At 43.2% G+C, this 20285-nt stretch overlaps 1 long non-coding RNA gene across 1 annotated transcript in view; it reads left to right on the top strand.

The window, feature by feature from the left end:
• The window catches only part of LOC122554575 (uncharacterized), a 78760-nt gene that overhangs the window by 37561 nt on the left and 20914 nt on the right, over window positions 1-20285 (top strand). Inside the window, exon 2 of the long non-coding RNA XR_015758053.1 lies at window positions 16430-16496. This is a non-coding gene — a long non-coding RNA (uncharacterized LOC122554575). The remainder of the gene's footprint in view (window positions 1-16429; window positions 16497-20285) is intronic.

Below are 20285 nucleotides of genomic sequence, written 5' to 3'. Positions count from 1 at the left end.
ACGCTTCAGGCTCTCTGCCTTTATTCCTGATGAAGGGCTTTTGCTCGAAACGTCGATTTTGCCTGTCTTCGGTTGCTGCCTGAATTGCTGTGCTCTTCCAGCACCACTGATCCAGAATCTGGTTTCCAGCATCTGCAGTCATTGTTTTTACCTTCTTCACGATCCTATCTACCGGCGACTCCACTTTCAAGGAGCTTTGAACCTGCACTCTAAGGTCTCTTTGTTCAGCAACACTCCCTAGGACTTTTGAGTGTATAAGTCCTGCTAAGATTTGCTTTCCAAAAATGCAGCACCTTGCATTTATCTGAATTAAACTCCATCTGCCACTTCTCAGCCCATTGGCTCATCTGGTCCAGATCCTGTTGTAATATGAGGTAAACTTCTTTGCTGTCCACAACACCTCCAATTTTGGTGTCATCTGCAAACTTACTAACTGTACCTCTTATGCTCGCATCCAAATCATTTATGTAAATGACAAAAAGTGGAGGACCCAGCACCTTGTGGCACTCCACTGGTCACAGGCCTCCAGTCTGAAAAATAACCCTCCACCACCAACCTCTGTTTTCTCCCTTTGAGCCAGTTCTGTATCCAAATGGCTAGTTCTCCACTAATTCTGTGAGATCTAATCTTGCTAACCAGTCTCCCATGTGGAATCTTGTCGAACACCTTACTGAAGTCAATATAGACACATCTACTGCTCTGCCCTCATCAATCCTCTTTGTTACTTCTTCAAAAAACCCAATCAAGTTTGTGAGACATGATTTCCCATGCACAAAGCCATGTTGACTATCCCTAATCAGTCCTTGCCTTTCCAAATACGTGTACATCCTGTCCCTCAGGATTCCCTCCAACAACTTACCCACCACCGAGGTCAGGCTCACCGGCTATAGTTCCCTGGCTTGTCCTTACCACCCTTCTTAAACAGTGGCACCATGTTAACCAACCTCCAATCTTCTGGCATCTCATCTGTGACTATCGATGATACAAATATCTCAGCAAGAGGCCCAGCAATCACTTCTCTAGCTTCCCACAGAGTTCTAGGGTACACCTGATCAGGTCCTGGGGATTTATCCACCTTTACCCGTTTCAAGACATCCAGCACTTCCTCCTCTGTAATCTGGACATTTTGCAAGATGTCACCATCTATTTCCCTACAGTCCATATCTTCCACATCCTTTTCCACAGTAAATACTGATGCAAAATATTCATTTAGTATCTGTCCCATTTTCTGCGGCTCCACACAAAGGCCACCCTGCTGATCTTTGAGGGGCCCTATTCTCTCCCTAGTTACCCTTTTGTCCTTAATATCTTTGTAAAAACCCTTTGGATTCTCCTTAATTCTATTTGCCAAAGCTATCTCATGTCCCCTTTTTGCCCTCCTGATTTCCCTCTTAAGTATACTCTTACTTCCTTTATACCCTTCTAAGGATTCATTCGATCTATCCTGTCTACACCTTACATATGCTTCCTTCTTTTTCTTCACCAAACCCTCAATTTGTTTAGTCATCCAGCATTCCCTAAACCTGCCAGCCTTCCCTTTCACTCTAACAGGAATATACTTTCTCTGGATTCTCATTGTCTCATTTCTGAAGGCTCCCCACCCTCCAGCCGTCCCTTTACCTGCAAACATTTGCCCCCAATCAGCTTTTGAAAGTTCTTGCCTAATACCGCCAAAATTGGCCTTTCTCCAATTTAGAACTTCAACTTTTAGATCTGGTCTATCCTTTTCCATCACTATTTTAAATCTAACAGAATTATGGTCGCTGGCCCCAAAGTGCTCCCCCACTGACACCTCAGTCACCTGCCCTGCCTGATTTCCCAAGAGTAGGTCAAGTTTTGCACCTTCTCTAGTAGGTACATCCACATACTGAATCAGAAAGGTTTCTTGTACACATTTAACAAATTCCTCTCCATCTAAACCCTTAACACTATGGCGCTCCCAGTCTATGTTCAGAAAGTTAAAATCCCCTCTTATTCTTACAGATAGCTGAGATCTCCTTACAAGTTTGTTTCTCAATTTCCCTCTGACTATTCGGGGGTCTATAACACAATCCCAATAAGGTCATCATCCCTTTCTTATTTCTCAGTTCCACCCAAATAACTTCCCTGGATGTATTTCTGGGAATATCTTCCCTCAGTACAGCTGTAATGCTATCCCTTATCAAAAAAGCCATTCCCCTCTTGTTTTGCCTCCCTTTCTATCCTTCCTATAGCATTTGAGCCATAGAGATGTACAGCATAGAAACAGACCCTTCGGTCCAACCTGTCCATGCCGACCAGATATCCCAACCCAATCTAGTCCCACCTGCCAGCACCCGGCCCATATCCCTCCAAACCCTTCCTATTCATATACCCATCCAGTTGCCTTTTAAATGTTGCAATTGTATCAGCCTCCACCACTTCCTCTGGCAGCTCATTCCATACACTCACCATCTCCTGCATGAAAAAGTTGCCCCTTAGGTCTCTTTTATATTAACTTTCCCCTCTCACCCTAAACCAATGCTCTCTAGTTCTGGACTCCCCCACCCCAGGGAAAAGGCCTTGCCTATTTACCCTATCCATGCCCCTCATGATTTTGTAAACCTCTATGAGGTCACCCCTCAGCCTCCAACGGTCCAGGGAAAACACCCCTAGTCTATTCAACCTCTCCCTATAGCTCAAATCCTCCAACCCTGGCAACATCCTTCCAAATCTTCTCTGAACCATTTCTTCTTCTAGTCCAGGAAACAGAGCAAACATTTCCCTTAGGAAATACAAATTATGAGCAGGAGTAAGGTGTTTGACCCATTGAGAGTCTACACTGGCCATTCAATAAGATCATGGCTGATTGTGTACACAAGTCCTCTTTGCTGCCCACCTCTGAAGCCCAGTCAATTCCTTGTTAATCAATAGTCGATCTGCTTCTAACTTAAAGACATTCAGTAGCTGAGCCTCAGAAAATTGGCAAATGACATATAACATAGGAACTTGTTCACTTTGGAAGGAAAACAATATTGTTTAAATGGAGAAAAATTACAGAAAGCTGGAACACAAAGGGGCTTGGAGGTACTTGTGCATGAAACAGTGAAAGCTATCAGACAACTGCAGCAGGCAATCAGGAAGGCTAATGGAATGTTGGCCCTTATTCCAAGGGGATTGCAGTATAGCTGTAGGGGAGTCTTATTGCACCTGTACAAGGTGCTGGCAAGACCACATCTGGAGTTCTGCGAGCAGTTTTGGTCCCCTTATCTACAGAAAGATATCATTGTGTTGGAGGCAGTTCAGAGATGATGCACGAGGATGATCTCTGGTATGGAAGGATTGTCTTATGAGCAAAGATTAACAAGTTGGACCTCTACTCATTGGAGTTTAGGCAAACGAGAGGTGATCTCATGGAAACATATCGGATTTTTAAGGGGCTAGAGAGAGTCAATGCTGAGAGGATCTTTTCCCTCATGGGACAGTCTAGCAGCAGAGGGCATAGCCTCAGACAAAAGGGGTGTTAATTTAAAACTGAAATGAAGAGGAATTTCTTCTGTCAGAATGTTGGGAGTCTTTGGAATTCTTTGCTGTCATGAGCTTGGGGGCTAGGGTCCATGTGTATATTTAAGGCTGAGATAGATTTTTGATCAGTTGGGGAACCAAGGGTTCAGAGGAAAGGGCAGGAAAGTGGAGATGAAGAGTGTCAGATCAGCTATGATAGTTTGAAAATAGCAGAGCAGTTTTGAGGGGCTGAATGGCCTCCTCCAACTCTTATTTCTTGTGATTCACTATTACTGGGGGTGGTGGGGTGGTTTGGGGGTGGACTGGAGGTATTGTCCTCCAGATTCATGACCCTCTGAGAGATAGCTAAAATGCTGGTCCTCATCTTGTAAGTGAGATCCCTCATTTTCAAACTGTGTCCCACTAATACTCATCTCTCCCACAAGGGGGATCATCCTTCCAGTATTCACCCTATCATGTCCAGACAGGATCTTACAATCTTTCAATAAGATCAGTTCTTGTTCTTCGAAAAGCCAACTGGAAAAAGACCCAACCTTCCCATTCTTTCCTCATTGGATAACTTTCCCATCCCAGGAATCATCTCGGAGCTGCCCTTGCTTAAATAAGGAAACCAAAACCAGGCGCACTACTCTGGACGTGGTCTCACTAATACTCTATACAACTTTAATGAAACGCCAGCACTTTTGTAAACCATTCCCGTGTACTAAATTTCATTCATCTTCCATTTCTGGTTCTCTCTTCAGAGACCCTGCCAGACCTGATGAGAGTTGAGCTTTCCTGCACTTGCTTCAGTTTCCTGCAGATATAAATCCACGTGTGTTTTGCTAGTCTCTTGAGTTCCTGCGTGTACACTGCAGGCATTAAATTGTAAACAGCCCTTCAAAAATGGGACGTGCTTCCTTGAGTTTCAGCTGAACTGCATTGAAACAATGTCAAAGGTCCAAGAAGGAGAGATCAACAAGGGAGTAGGATAGACCATTCAAACAGCACATGTCCAGATGCTCTATTGTTAGATTGAATTTATATTTAAATAATTAGTTATAGTTTATTTATAGGTACTGTAATAGGAAAGTGGAATTAAATAATACTTTGTTCAATGGAGGTTGGTAAAATTCTGTACCATCATACCTTTTGCTTATTGCTGTAATCTGGATGCAGTTATGTGCAAAGTCAAAATAGGCAAATACTTGCCTGTATGGCCAAAGCTAAGATAAACTTCGGCTTACAAGTGAGGTAAAACAGAAGCTTTTACTCAAGACTGTTTGGTATTTGAATCGGTTTAGTTTTGTAGCTACTTTACTTCTGAAATAATTCTGTGAACAGTTGTATGTAATGATTCCTTAAGAGAAGCAAGGCTGTATAGTTTCAGTATGACATTAAAATTTGATCCTTGGTAATGCGACAGAATGCAAAAGAAGCCTTTTCAGAATGACGTTTTCAGCTAATTTCATCCACACAGCTGTAGTTACCATGAAGTCATGTGGTTAAATGGATCTGTAAACTAGTAAACATTGATAGATTTTAGAATCCTTCAGAACATTGAGGTGAACCAGTTTTACATTTGGGATGACATTAATCATTAAGAAGTGACATTACATTTCCTCTAAACAGTCAGAAAGTATTTCAGTAGTACCTCAATATCTTAGCTTACTGGCTTTATGATTGTTTGCTACTAGGTAAAATCTAGGAGGAAAAAGCCGATCTCACAGTGACTGAGCGGTTAAGAAACAAGCTGGAGATAGGACATAGTCATATTAGTAAATTGACCAACACCCATAAGAAGCAAATCTTAAATTGTCCATGCACTGCCTAGCTAATCTGAGATTGGATAACCAGCATGTGAGCAATCAGAGTTCAAAATGCCTCTGGTCATGTACAGAGGCGGTGGCTAGTAAGGGTTAATGGGCAGTCATCTTTAGTGGTTAGGTTAATGGGCAGTCATCTTTAGTGGTTAGGTTAATCATAAGAATACAGAATTAGAACATCAATCAACAGAACAGAACAAGAGACGTGTTCAGTCAGCCAGAGATTGTGAGCTGGTGTCCCAACACGAAACAACTGACCACTGCCCTTTTGGGATGCTGGTCTTTGGTCCCTATTATGTCCATTTGAATAGATTCTGTGAGCCTTGTGAAAACAATTTGTGCCCACTTTGGTCTTACAGGTAATCAGGACTAAAGTATCTTTCAACTTGTTCTGCCAAAACTAACTCACTCTATAATTCTAATTGATTTTAATTAAAGCTAAATTGAACACAACAGATCTCACACAGATAAGAAGATTAGAATTAGCAGCAAAAATAGGCCATTTAATTTTGACATGGCTGAGGTTTTCCCATGATGCTCCACGTCACTGTCTCCAGAAATCAGTGATTCAGAACAATCAGGAACAATCTTGAATCAATGATGGAAATCTAACTCGGAGAGAATCCACAGATTGTCAACCATCTGATCAAAGAAATTCCTCCTCGGCTCAGTAAGAAATGGCTGGCCCCTTATCTTGAAGCTATGACTCCTAGTTTTAAATGTTCCATCCAGGAGAAACAGCCTCTCAACATCCACCATGTTAATCCCCACCCCCAACAAATAAACCTTTGTACTGTACGTTTAAATAAGATCACCCTGCATTCCTCTACTCCAGACAAGGTAGGCCCATTCTGCTCAATCTCTCAAAATAGGATCACCCTTTCTTCCCAGGAGTAAATCTCGAGACTGCTCATTGACCTGTCAATAAGGGAAGTATAGCCTTCTGGAATTATGGAGAGGGAAGTCTTACCAAAGCCTCAGATAAATGCAGGAAGGTGTCCTTGTCATTGTTCTCTCCTGTTTCCTTTTGCTGGTTGTGGCTATTTGTCGCATGGTTTGTCAGTTACTGCGTGACTGTTGTCCTGAATGTGAAGGAGACCAGAGGATGATGATGATGGGTGACAAACACAGTGTACCAGATTGAAAGGGGAGTTGAGTAAATCACAGTTTCACTGGCAAAAGGGCCTTGGATAATTGGAAACGAGAAGATGAAAGGACCGGCATTGTATTGCTTGCACAAGAAGGGGCCACAGGAAGGAGAGAGCTGATGAAGGAAAAGCACACCAAGATGTCACAGAGAGAATAAAACCATTGTAATTCTGTGGAGTTGGTGGTGGTGGGAATTGCTGGGGGATGGTGGGCTAGAAGGTGAGGAGAGGAGGAACCTTGCAGTGGTGATGGGGAAGAGTTAGACCATGGGAAATGAAAGTTGAAGGAGGAGGGCTTGTGATCGATAGCGTTTGGGTAAGTCTTTGCTGAGGAGGAGAAATGAAGGCATAGCAGAAACACTGGTATGGTAGTGGCATCATCAGAACTGATGAAATAGAGGCAGAGAGAGAGAGAGAGACTGAGAGAATAGAATTGAAGCCTTACAGCGAGAGGATTGGAAGGAAGTACAGTTAAGGTAGCTGTGAGTCTCTGGTGCAGTACCAATAGAAAATCAGTTAATCGCCTTCCAGGCATGTGGCAGGAATACCAGGGAGACCAAATAACTTAGACCATCTTGTGTATTGTTTACTGGGTGAGGGTAGAGGAGAGGTTGGTATGTTAGACAATCGCAATATGAGGTATGAAGGCCATGGGAGAGCGGGTGCTCTACGGATGGTGAAGCAGCAGGATGTCGAGGCTAGGATCCTGCCCAGCTCAGGCTAAGTGAGCTCCTGAGCTACAAGACAACTGCATAGTGAGCTCCAATGCAACTCTCGATTACTTCTCTTCGGCTGGTCACAATGAATGGAGCGAATGTAATTGGGTTGTGAGACATGAGCTGCTTCATAGGCTTTCTGCTGAAGGGCTATTATATTGGAAAGGGTGAACCTGTAAACATCTGGGGACAGTTCAAGACCAGAGAATCTCTCAACACCGGAGCTCAGTTTAGTTATACAAGAGTGTGAATATGGGGAATTTTTTTAACTAGACCATTTGAAGGTTGAACAGATCAAAACTAAGACATTACTGAAGCAACACATCAGAGAAGCAACGCACTATATTGGTCCAGTGCGCACAGCTTTCAAATTACTGAATGAACTGGAGAAATTCAGAGTTCCTGGGGTAAAAGACTTGCTGCAAAATCTCTGAGCTCTGTCCCTAAAGTAGATATCTCGGGCTGAGAGACCTCCTATGGCCAAATAGTCACTGCTGATACTCTGTTGCCTCCCAAAAAGTTGCTGGAGGATAGCATACTGCTTTACATGAACCATTTGTGGCATCTATGAAGAGGTAGAGAGATCGAGAGCAGAGTAATGGTAGATTGGGGCACCATTGAGATCCTTTATTGAGTGTACAAATATAACAGCGTGGATTCAAGCTTGTTTCTGTCTTCATATTTGTTTAATCAAAGAAAATCAATCTGTTCTCGATCTGTAAGATTTTTCCCATAAAGGATAAGGTGTCTTCCTGTTGCTGAATTGTCAGTAACATTAATTGTTAAGGATTGTGCTTCAGCTGGATGCAAGTATCCTTTTCTGTTCTGCGTTGGTCCATTGCCATTCTCATGACCAACAATTAATATTCCATAATCACCTCATGATAACAAGGGATATATAATAAAGATACAGCTGGCCAGACAATGATAAATAAATCCATGAGTATTCTGAACAGAATATGAGATTCAGCTTGCCTTTAACAATGCCAAGGGAATGAAATTGTAAAAGTCAGCTTTATGGGATTTTTGTAAAGTAGGTCAAGCATTTCACTTGCAATAAATAGAATTGAACTCTACTTGGTATTGCTTGTTTATACAAACATCACAAGTGGTTTCTATGGCATTCTGATAGATATATCTTCTGATTGCTAGGAGTTATGTGAGTTTGATTGTTTATATTTCAAGAATGGCTTAGCTTTCAATAAAACAGCAAAAACAACCTTCAACACTATTATCCCCTCGAGATTGATTACTAAACTTAGTGATCTTGGACTAAGCCCCACTCTCTGCAAGTGACCCACAATCAGTGAAGGTTGGGGACAATATTTCATCCTCAGTAACACTCAACACTGGAGCCCCCCAGAAATACGTACTCAGCCCTCTATTGTACTCACTGTGTACCCATGACGGCGTCGCCAAATACCAGACTAATGCCATTTACAAGTTCGCTGATGACTCCACCATAGTCGGTTGAATCTCAGATGGTGACGAAACAGACTACAGACAGAAGGTGGAAGACCTGAAAAAATGGTGCACTGAGAACAACCTAGCTCTCAATGCTAGCAAAACCAAGGAACTCATTATTGACTTTCAGTGGGATGGTACTCATGCCCCCCTACACTTTAACAGCACAGTGGTGAAACAAGTGGAGAGTGTCAAGCTCCTGGAAGTGCTCATCCACAACAAGCTTTTTTGGACTCTTCATGTGGACGCACTGGTTACAAAGGCCCAATAATGTCTCTACTTCCTCAGGCAGCTGAGAAAATTTGGCATGACCCTTGCCAAATGTTATAGGTGTGCCATCGAGAGCATTCTGTCTGGATGTATCACTACCTGGTATGGCAACTGTACAATTCAAAATTGAAGACAGTTACAGAGAGTGGTGAACTTGGCTCAGACAATCACAAAGGCCAACCTCCTATCTGCAGAATCCATCTTCCAGGCCCGCTGTCAAGGAAAGGCCGCCAGCAGTATCAAAGATCCATCTACCATTGGGGAGAAGGTACACAAGCCTGAACACACGCACCAGCCGGTTTCATAACAGTTTCTACCCTACTGTTGTTAGAATACTGAATGGACTCACAAACTCTTAACATTTGTCTGTACCTGTGTTTTTGTTTTTGCCACTGTTTACCTATTATTTACTTATCCATGCTATTTAACTCTGTGATCTGCCTGTATTGCTTGCAAGACAAAGCTTTTCACTGTGCCTCGGTACACATGACAATAAATTCAATTCAACACAAACTCTAGCAGATGTCAGAAATATAGAATGAAGGACAGAGAGCACAGCATTTGCGGAATAAACGGGCAAAATTATCTTTCTTTCTCATGTATTCACTTGTAGGACATGGGCATCACTGGCTGGGCCAGCATTTGTTGCCCACCCCTAGCTGCCGTTGAGAAGGTGGTGCTGAGCCACCTCCTTGAACCCCTGCAGTCCATGTGAATATAGATTCTACTGGAAGGTTGGTTTAGATTTGTAGGTTGAATGATTGCAAAATTGAATGTGACTAAATCTCATTGCTGTGCCTTTGAGAATGTTAGTGCCTAAAACAGGGGATTTGTTTTGAACTCTCCATCAATAAGGAGGAGGTGCAGTTAAATACCCAAAGACCAAACACACTACCAACCCTTCCTACTTGGTCTGTAACATTGATGTGAAACAGTATGTTGTTAATGCAGCCAGAAGCTAAAGCCTGGAGAAGATTAAGGCTCCTTGTATATTGTGCTGTACCATGAAGACCTGAACCAACACTGGATTATGTAATTGGAATTGCTACTCTATCTACTGACTATTCCAAGTCATTAATACTTTGGTTATCGGCATTAAGTATTGGTGGTTTAGTTGGCATGTGTAATTCAAGCATGGATCTCAAACGTAGGTGCGTTAGAGTCAGTGTGCCAAAGAATACTTTAACGTGAAGTTACTGCAGGTAACCTGGTGTCTAGCTCTAAGTTCACTAGGGGAATGGCTGAAATCTAGAAGCAGTGGTTTCTGCAGGGTTTCCACGAGCATGAGAGAAGTCCACAGAAATTCCACACCTGTTTCACTACAAAGTAATTTCTAAATCAGCCAAAAATATCTAGGAGAAAATGAGGACTGCAGATGTTGGAGATTCAAAGTTGAAAAATGTGGCACTGGAAAAGCACAGCAGTTAAGGCAGCATCTGAGGAGCAGGAGAATCAACATTTCGGGCATAAGCCATTCATCAGGAATGTTCCTGATTCCTGATGAAGGGCTTTTGCCCGAAACGTTGATTCTCCTGCTCCTCGGATGCTGCCTGACCTGCTATGATTTTCCAGCACCACACTTCTCAAATACAACTAGGTTTTATTATAATTGGGTGCATTTTCTAATCCTGAAGGAAATTACACTGGCATAAAGGAGGTCATTTTATTAACAACATTGTTGTTCAGAAGGTCAGACTGGTTATCTGAAGGGAGTGTAATTCCACTATATAGGTTCCCATTGCAACACTCCAACCTTAGTGGCTACATTTGACTACTTTTCAATGTTGGGGTCTTCAGTTGATTGCGGTCCTTGATCTTCTGATGGGGTAATATTTCCTGCAAAGTGGTAAACCACCATCTTCTGACCTAACTGATGCCTTCCTGACCTCTGCTCCACCTCTGGCCCGAGGTCATTTATATACAGGAGGTAGCCTCATTATACTTTAATGTGGAGATTTTCGGTAGCAAGCCTCCTTGAAGAAAGCGTGAGGAGGGAAGAATCACCAGGGTGCCTATCTTATCTTCCGGTTCAACATTGTGCTGCTTTCCCTAGACCTGTGGACCCATCACCTTCCGAGTCTCAGTAATGTCCCAATGACAGTTCTTCACCCATCCTTCCCAGTCAATTGCTTGTCAGCGTTAGTTGTGACTCAGATAGCAACTCTACAGAAATATTAAGTTAAAGTATCCTTTGACGTGTGGACTTGAATGTGTATATGTATGAGCTTCCATGCTTGCATTACACCTGCCAAATAAACCACTACTGCTTCATGCCTATAACCAAGGCAAGAAGGTGTTAATGACTTAATATAGTCAGTGGATAGAGTAACGATTCTAATTACATACCCCAGTGTTGGTTCAGCTCTTCATGGTGTAGCACAGTGTGCAAGGAGCCTTACTTTTCTTGCTTGCTTCTAAATCCCAGTATTGTGGGTTCAACTCTCAGTCTAAACCTTAAGCACAAAGAAAAGGCTGACATTCCATTGTAGTGCTGCAGGGCCAGAATTTACCTTGGGTGTTTGACCAATATGTAATTCTCAGTCAATATTGGACCTTGGGATGTGCCAGTCTACTACACTCAGTCAAGGACTACTCCTTGCACAGGAAGACCAGGAAGTTTTGGGCAGAGATGAGGGCAACATCCCTAACTGCTTATCCTTTCTTGATGGGTAGAACCTTGCAGTCTTCATATTATTCTTGTGAATTTTCTACTCAGCCCCGCCACTACCTCCATATCCTTTTTATAAAATGGCAGCAAGAGTGTATGCAGTGATCAGAAGTATGATCTAAGCAAGGTTGAATCAAGTTTTGCTAAGTGTTTCTTCTTTAATTCCATTCTCAAGGCATCAACTCCTGTACATAGTTTGTTGTAGGTGTTGACCTGTATGAAACCCTTTATTAATTTGTAATCTTGTACTGCCAAATTCCTTCATGACTCAACCCATTTAGATTCTTACTTTCTGTATTGTGCGTACCTCTGTTTTTCTTGACAAAATGTAATACCTCACATGCAGCTGTGCTGAACTTCATTTGCCAATTACTTGCCCATCCTGAAAATTTATCAATGTTTATTAACACAGTTCTTCTCAGTATTGATCAATTTGTCTGTTATCAACCCCCAATTTGGTGACATTCTCAGATGTAAAAGCTATGTTTTGTATTTAAATCAAGAGCGTTCACTGTGAACTGTGTTGGTTTAAGCACTGATCCTTGTGTGATCCTAATTCTGACCTTCTTTCCTGTTCGTCCTCTAGACCCACAATCCCACCCCAATTCTTTAACGTGTTACAAATATTTGAATATCCATTGAGAACGGGACCATTGTCTTCTGTGCACAGTAACACACAATGGGATGAATATGACCTAGTGAATTTCAGGTGGATCAATGGAAATAGAGCTTACATGTAGAGGTTTATGTTTCCACAGCAACTCCAACGCTTTGGCAGGAAGTGTTGGGCTCAGTTAGTGGGAGACCAGGTTTGATCCCTGTTTTGATCCAGTTGAATGATGGAGCAGACTGAAGCGGCTGAATGATCTAATCCTGCTCCTAACCTCAGCAGGAGTAATAGTGTGCTCGGGTTTTTCATTGGCCCTTATGCCAGGGCTATGCCGAATGATCAGAGGGCCACCCAGGAAATTCCAACTAGCATAACCTCTTACTGCTGGAATGCTCTCTGTGAACCAAGGAACATGAATCTGGTGCCCTCTGCTGGAGGTGTAGAAAATGATTAGTGACAAAAGAAACTGCAGATGCTGGAATCCAAAGAAGACAAACAAAGGAGGCTGTCGAGAGTGTAGCGCTGGAAAAGTGCTGGAGGAGCAGCAGAATTGACGGGTCAGGCGTAAGCCCTTCATTAGGATTACGATCACTGCAAATGCTGGTTGATAGGTTTGGTAGCACCTGTTGTAGAGTCATAGAATCGTACAGCACAGAAACAGACCCTTCAGCCCAACCGGTCCATGCCGAACATAATCCCAAACCAAGCTACTCCCATCTGCCTGCTCCTGGCTCATATCTCTCCAAACTTTTCCTCTTCATGTATCCATCCAAACGTCTTTTAAACATGTGGAGAGAAAAACAGAATTAATGATTTGAGTCTTACCTGAACATTCTTTAGAACCCGATCTGCTGAATATTTCCAGCACTTGCTGTTTTTATTTCAGATCTCCAGCATCCATAATGTTTTGCTTTTTGATATTAGTCATTTTCAGCATTTAACTTTGAACGTGTTGTTCTATTTTCAACATGGGACCGTATTGTCTAGAGGTTTGAAGAACCAGAGGTGATGTCATTGTAAGTTACAAAATTTTTATGGGACATGGAAAGATTAATGCAGGAAGGATGCTTTTCTTGGCTTTGGTCCTTTGAACTTATATATGGACTTGGGGTGAGAAGACTGCTTAAATTGATTAAAGTGAAATTGATAAACCAAAGCTCAGAGACTATGATTCCAGCCTATGTTTTGTGTTTCAGAGAGAAACTGATCTATGAATGTGAACTGGCTTAAAGACTGATTAACAAAGAAAAAGTGAAAACTAAAATTAGATAAAAAGTGCAAAAGTTTTGTTGCTGGAGACAAAGTGTTAGTATGGACATCTGTCTTTGGGGAAGGTTAGGCTGCATCATGTCTTATGCTACAGAAAATTATCAAGGAGACTTATGAAAGCCATTAGAGAATTATAATCTAAGTTATGAGAACAAGTCAGGAAAACAATTAAATTGTTTATTATGTTAATGTTTGGGTGGGGTCATGGATCTGTTACCTACAAAACAACATCCATATGGACTAAATACAGAGAGATTAGCTCAAGGCAGAGAAGACATTAACTTCATCATGAACAATGACATTATTCAACTGAGTCCTAATGGCTGGAGCTCGCTCACTGTAATGCTGCAGAAAACAAAGCGATCACAAAGATTCTGTATTGATTATCACAAAACAATTAAATAAAAGCAGTAATAAAGATAACAAAGATGGACTCTTTTCCAAGATTGGAGGACCGCATTGACCAAATTGGTCACACATGATGTGTCAAAGTCAAAGAATGGATTGACTTTATTAATGCACAGGGAAGGCTTTGGAATGAAAAACGCATTTGCAATGTTCCAACGATTTGCCAGTAAAATTGTTGAATTGTGCTTAATCTTATGTTTTCTGGTCTAAGTGCCAGTTGCATTGTGGTTTTTGGATGGTTTTCTGCTGCAGGTCCAAAAGAAATTTCTCGTCATTTCTCGTCATTTCATCTGCTACCTACCCCAGACAATGGTGTGCCTCTTGGCTAATTCTAACCCTATATTACCATTCCCAGAACAGCTCTCAACTCAAGGATCTATGCCGAAGACGCATCCCTTGCACCTGCGTTATCTTTCAAAGATTGATGTGTACCTGCACAAGTGATGGTAATGTGGCATTATCCACACTGGCAAAGTAATAGCACAGAGGCCATAAAGCCACTCTACCCACAGCACATAGATTGACATTGTGTGTGCGAGGGAGCCACATAGTTTACCTGTCTTAGGTACAACCCATATAAATGCCCACTTTAAGTCACCATTACTCTGTCTGCAACACCCACTGCAGACCCTCCTCTTGTCATTGTCCAGGAGGGGAACATCACATATCGGCAAGCAGTTGGACAATTTCAAACATGGCCTTGAATTTACAGCCACCAAAAGTGAATACAAATGGAATGAGTAGAGGCTGCAATTCCCCCCTATGATGCAAACTAAATGCTAGCATCATGACATTATGCTGCACCCAGCTCCCGTCTACTTGAACTGAGTGCCAGGAAGTCCTGTCTGGCTTGTAGCATCCAATGTAGCTGAGCTCTGTCAGGCACAAGGATAGCATCTTCCTCCACATTCTCCCAGTTCCTCAGAAAACTGCTTCCATTCTTCCAATTCCTCAGCATCTATCTCATCATTGCCATTATGCAGAGCACAGCACAGCAGGAAGGTGGCAACACATTCTGTCTGGATTATACTGGATGCTCTGCCAGGCTGTTGGAAGGTGCAGTAACCAGCCCCTCAGCAGCCCTGTCGGTTTCCACACTCCGTGAAGGTGCTGGGACAACTGAGTGACCGACCCAGTAAATTGAAACTGGAGACGCTACTGCACTCCAATTTCATTCCCGTTCCCAGAGCTCCATCATTCATTCAAGTTTCCATTGCATTCGCTCAGACCCACTGTCTTACTTACGTGACAGATGGTGATGTGATGTTTTCCTCCTCCCACACCAGCTTTGGAAACTTTACGTAGTAGGACGCTTCTGACCAGCATTCACCTCTTTTTAAAGTCAATGCCAGTAGCTCCTGGTGTCCAGTTAAAAACAGTGAGAGCCCTGTTAAAGCAACTTGGAGGTAGTGAGGACTGCAGGTTCTGCAGAGACAGAGTGGATAAAGAGTGGAGCTGGAAAAAACACAGCAGGTCAAGCAGCCCCAGAGGAGCAGGGGAGTCGACGTTTCAGATCGGAACTTTTCATCAGGACAGCAGAGCAGATAGGAGACCACTTGCTCAATGGGAGATGGAGCCTGCAGTGCAGTTCAAACGGACGGGGCGGGGCTCCATTTTTATGCATCCTCTCTCTAAACTTGTCAACTTCTCAACTAAACTTGCCCTTACTCATTGTGAAGAGGAAGCGCTCCAAAATCAGGGTTTGGATGGGTGAGGGAGGGGGCACAGGGGGTTGTTTGGAATTAATTTCACCCTTCCTTTTGGGCACCCTGAGTCCCACTGAGACCACCCACTCCCACCCATCTCTTCTCCCACAAAATACCATGGCCTCTGTTTGATGAGCACCTCCCTACCCCTACCCCCCAGCCTCCCAATCACCTCACTCCCCACTCCCTTGTCAGGGCCTGCCTGATAGTCCCCACTTCTGTTGTTTCTCCATTGCCGCTCCTCATCCAGCACTTACTGCAGTTCCAGCAGCGACCACCACTCCTGGTGGCGCTGCTGAGACTGAAGAGCTGCTGGCCCTCTGTTTGGCTTGGAGGGGATCATCTGCCCCTATGGGGCGTGGCCGTGAGGAGAGGGGCAGAGAGGTGCATAACCGGAGGCCTCTAATTGCTTGAGCCATGCAAACTAGTGTTATGTCTTGCAGTTTCAATGGAGGTGGGTCATTCTGAACTCCAGATTCTCTTTGTTGAAGCATGGAACTTTGTTTCACTCTAGTTGCTTCCCTTGGTCACCAGCAGTTTCTGACTGCCTGCTAAAAGCACGCCAAACTGTAAAAAACCTGTGCTGGGAGAACTGACCACTCCCCTTTAAGCCATTGCTTAAAGTAGAAAACTCCAGACATATCGGCATCTCTGCCTTTACAACCCCTCTTGAAAAGAAAACAAGGACAAAGTAACCTTGTTAAAGGGGCAGCTGGAGACAACAGGAGGAGATCAGTGAGATGGCAGCAGCAGCAGCGATGACATTCCAGCCCGACACAAGAAGAGCGAACAATGAGGGGGCTCTGCCAATATTTACAGCATCTAGAACAGGCAGCTCAGGGTTCCCAGAGAACCTCTAACTTTGTTTCTTTATTTTTCTAGATTATAATAAGGAGAACTTTAACGTGAACTGCTGCCTTTTTAAAATTTTTCTACTTGTTCTCTGAAGGTAATGCTTAACTTTTTTTTTAACTTTGTTTCTTTTTACTACTTTGTACCTGAGATATTTGTACCTGGGTACCTTTGTACATAAGATGACACTGTGTCTGGGCGACATGATACACTTTTCACTGTACAGGTAGTTCTGCCCTTATGCAATAGTTGCATTCTTGTGCAACCCAGCACAGTATAAAAATCACACAATAAAAATAGCACCTGAGATGTTGGCGATGCAATTTCATTTTAGCCAACACGTTGTAAAAGTTTGTGCTTTAGGAACAGCAGCCCCTGTTCGTCAATCATGTTACAATCAACTTGCGTCAGTGAAACACAAGTTAGAGCAGAATGACCTGTACATCTGTGTTTGAGTACATGTGACAATAAACTCTAAATCTAAAAAAAACCTGAATCTCCTGCATATGTGACATTGGCACCAGTGACAACACACCATGGTGACAGAGGATGACTTTGTATGACGTCTTTGGAACCCAGCAATTCTTGTCATCCTAACCCCCCCACCACCCCCCCAAATGCTCCTGTATCCTCGGAGTCTGGCTGTCCCCGCTGTCTTCAATACGCCACCATCCCCTCCCACCCCCAGTCCTGCTTGGCAACTCCAATCCCTAGATTAGAGTGGTGCTGGAAAAGCACAGCAGCAGATGGTTTCCAGCATCTGCAGTCCTTGTTTTGACCCAACTCCAATCCCTGCCCTCCTCCTCCCCATCAGCCTCTGCTCTGCTCAGACACCCTAAACCCTCTCCCTGTCCCCCACCTTAACCAATGCTTTACTAATGTGTAACAAGGGATTTAACTTCCAAGTAGGAAAGGCTTGCTTTGATATGGCAATTGTTGCAGCCACTGGTGCTTCACAGTCCACAAAATATTTCTTGCAGTGCTGTAACTATTGGCATGCAGGAAATGGAGCCTCAAATTTGCAAACAACAGAAACTCCCTGACCAGCGATGTGATAATGACCAGATAATCTATTTGTGTCTGTAATATTGACTGAAAGTTAAACATTGGCCAGATTATTGTCGATAACTCCTCTGCTCTTCTTCACTGTAGCATCTTAGGATCTTTTACACTCACGCAAACAGATATATTGGGTGCTGGTTTAACGCCTTATCTGAGAAACAGCCAATCTGACAGTGCTGTGTTCCCTCAGTACTGCACTGGGGTGTCAACCTGTTTTGGGACTCAAGCCCTGGAGTGGGGTTTGAAACCAGAACCTTCTGACCCAGAGTTTGGGGTGCTACCAATTGAGATAGTAAAAGGTAACAAAATGTACCAAAGTGCATATCAAAGCATAATCAACATTAAAAACTACAACTGACACAGGCTAGCAGACCAAAAGATGATTGCAGAATCTTACAGGAGAAAAGCATGGTTGTGAGCCTGAGCACCCGGGCAGCTGAAGACATGGTTACCAATGGTGGAACCATCACTGATCTGATGAAGGTCAGAGTTGGAGGAGCACAGAGTTCCAAATTCAGAGGGGCAGGAGATTATACGAATAGAAGAGACCAAGGGCCAAGGAGACAAGGGTGAGGACTTTATCACTGAGGCTTTGGTGGATTAGGAGCCCATGTAGATCTGCAAGCACCAGGGAGTGAAGGGTGAATTAGATATGGTGAGAGTTAAGATATGGGCAGCAGAGTCGACGATGGAAGCCAAGGGGCCGGACATCTGGGGAGATCTTTCAGGACACCAGTGGGGATCAACCAGCAACAAGTAGAGAAACCATTGCAGGTAACTGTCTAGCTATGATGAGGCAGGTAAGGATAGACCAAGTGGTAGACAGTGGAGAGGTGTTGGAATACAATGGTGTGGTCAACCATTTCAAAGACTGCAGATATAGAGTCATCCAACATAGAAACAGACCCTTCGGTCCAGCCAGTCCATGCCAACCATGTTCCCAAACCAAACTAGTCCCACCTGCCTGCACTTGGTCCATATCCCTCCAAATCTTTCCTATTCATGTACTTATCCAAGTATATTTCAAACATGTGACTGTACCTGCATCCATTACTTCCTCTAGCAGTTCATTCCATACACAAACCACTCTGTGTGTAAAAAAGGTTGCCCCTCATGCCCTTTTTAAATTTTTTAATTTTCTCAATTTAAAAATATACCCCCTAGTTTTGAACTCCCCAATCATAGGGAAAAGACCCTTGCTATTCGCCTTATCTACGCCCCTCAAAATTTTATAAACCTCAACCTCCTATGCTCCAGTAAAAAAATCCCAGCCTTTTCAATCCATTTTTATAACTCAAACCCTCCATCCCTGGCAAATCTTTTCTGAACTTTCTCCAGTTTAATAATACCCTTCCTACAACAGGGTGACCAAAACTGGACATGGTACAGAAGAGGCCTCAGCAATGTCCCGTACAATCTCAACATGTGATTCCAACTCCTATATTCAAAGGTCTGAGCAAGGAAAACAAGCGCGCTAAATGCCATCTTAATCACCCAGTCTATGTGTAGTGCAGATTTCGAAGAATTATGTACCTGAACCCCTTGGTCTCTCTGTTCTACAACAGGTCAGTACCATTAACTGTATAAGTCCTGCCCTTGTTTGGTTTACCAAAATGCAATACTTCCCATTTATCCAAATTAAATTTCATCTGCCACTCCTCAGCCCACTGACCCAATTGATCAAGTTCTCTTTGTAATCTTAGATTACCTTCTTCACTGTCATCACCAATTTTGGTGTCATCTGCAACTTACTAATCATGCCTCCCATATTCTCATCAAAATCATTTATCTAAACGACAAATAAAAGTGAGCCAGTACCAATCGCTGTGGAACACCACTGGTCTCAGGCCTCCAGTCTGAAAAACAAGCCTCCATCGCTACTCTCTGGCTCCTGCCATTAAGTCAATTTTGCTAATTGGCAAGTTCTTCCTGAACCCCGTATGATCTTTTACTAATTAATCTACCTTGCAGAACCTTGTCAAGTGCTTTACTGAAGTCCAGGTAAACAATGTCTACCGCTCTGCCCTCATCAATCTTTTTGGTAATTAAAAAGCACAACCAAGTTTGTGAGACACAGCTTTCCTCGCACAATACCATGACAGGTGAACAAATACATGGAGAGAGAAGGTGGGTTTATGTTCAGAATGCCTTTTATAATTTGATATGAGCGGTTTTAGTGGGTAGGAAATTTTTTAAAAACTGATTGGGGGGAATAAGACATGGAATTCCTGGCATAATGGGATGGGCCGATAACATATCCAGGAGTTGAAAGAGAGGTTGGAGACAGAATGGTATTTGGCTAGTACAGAGGGAAGAGGGGAACTGTTCCAAAGGGATGGCTGATAGCCACATAGAGTCATGGAGACGTACAGCATGGAAGCAGACTCTTCAGTCCAACCCGTCCATGCCGACCAGATATCCCAACCCAATCTAGTCCCACCTCCCAGCACCCGGCCCATATCCCTCCAAACCCTTCCTATTCATATACCCATCCAGATGCCTTTTAAATGTTGTAATTGTACCAGCCTCCACCACTTCATCTGGCACCTCATTCCATACACACTCCACCCATTGCATGAGAAAGTTGCCTTTTGAATTAGGTCCCTTTTAAATTTTTCCCCTCTCACCCTAAACAATGTCCTCTAGTTCTGGACCTCCACAACCCAGGGAAAAGGCCTTGTCTATTTACCCTCTCCATGCCCCTCATGATTTTATAAACCTCGAGAAGGTCATCCGTCAGCGTCTGACATATGATGCCCCAGCCCTAGTCCCAACAACTCAGGAACCTCTTCACAGATCACACATCCGTCTTCTCTTTCAAGTC

This window comes from Chiloscyllium plagiosum, unplaced genomic scaffold (genome assembly GCF_037043375.1).
Source record: "Chiloscyllium plagiosum isolate Xiang-an unplaced genomic scaffold, Cpla_swu_hap1 HiC_scaffold_9, whole genome shotgun sequence".
In the NCBI taxonomy this organism is placed as follows: Eukaryota; Metazoa; Chordata; class Chondrichthyes; order Orectolobiformes; family Hemiscylliidae; genus Chiloscyllium; species Chiloscyllium plagiosum.
The sequence above is the reverse complement of the archived record's forward strand: the minus strand, read 5'-3'. Positions and strand labels throughout refer to the sequence as shown.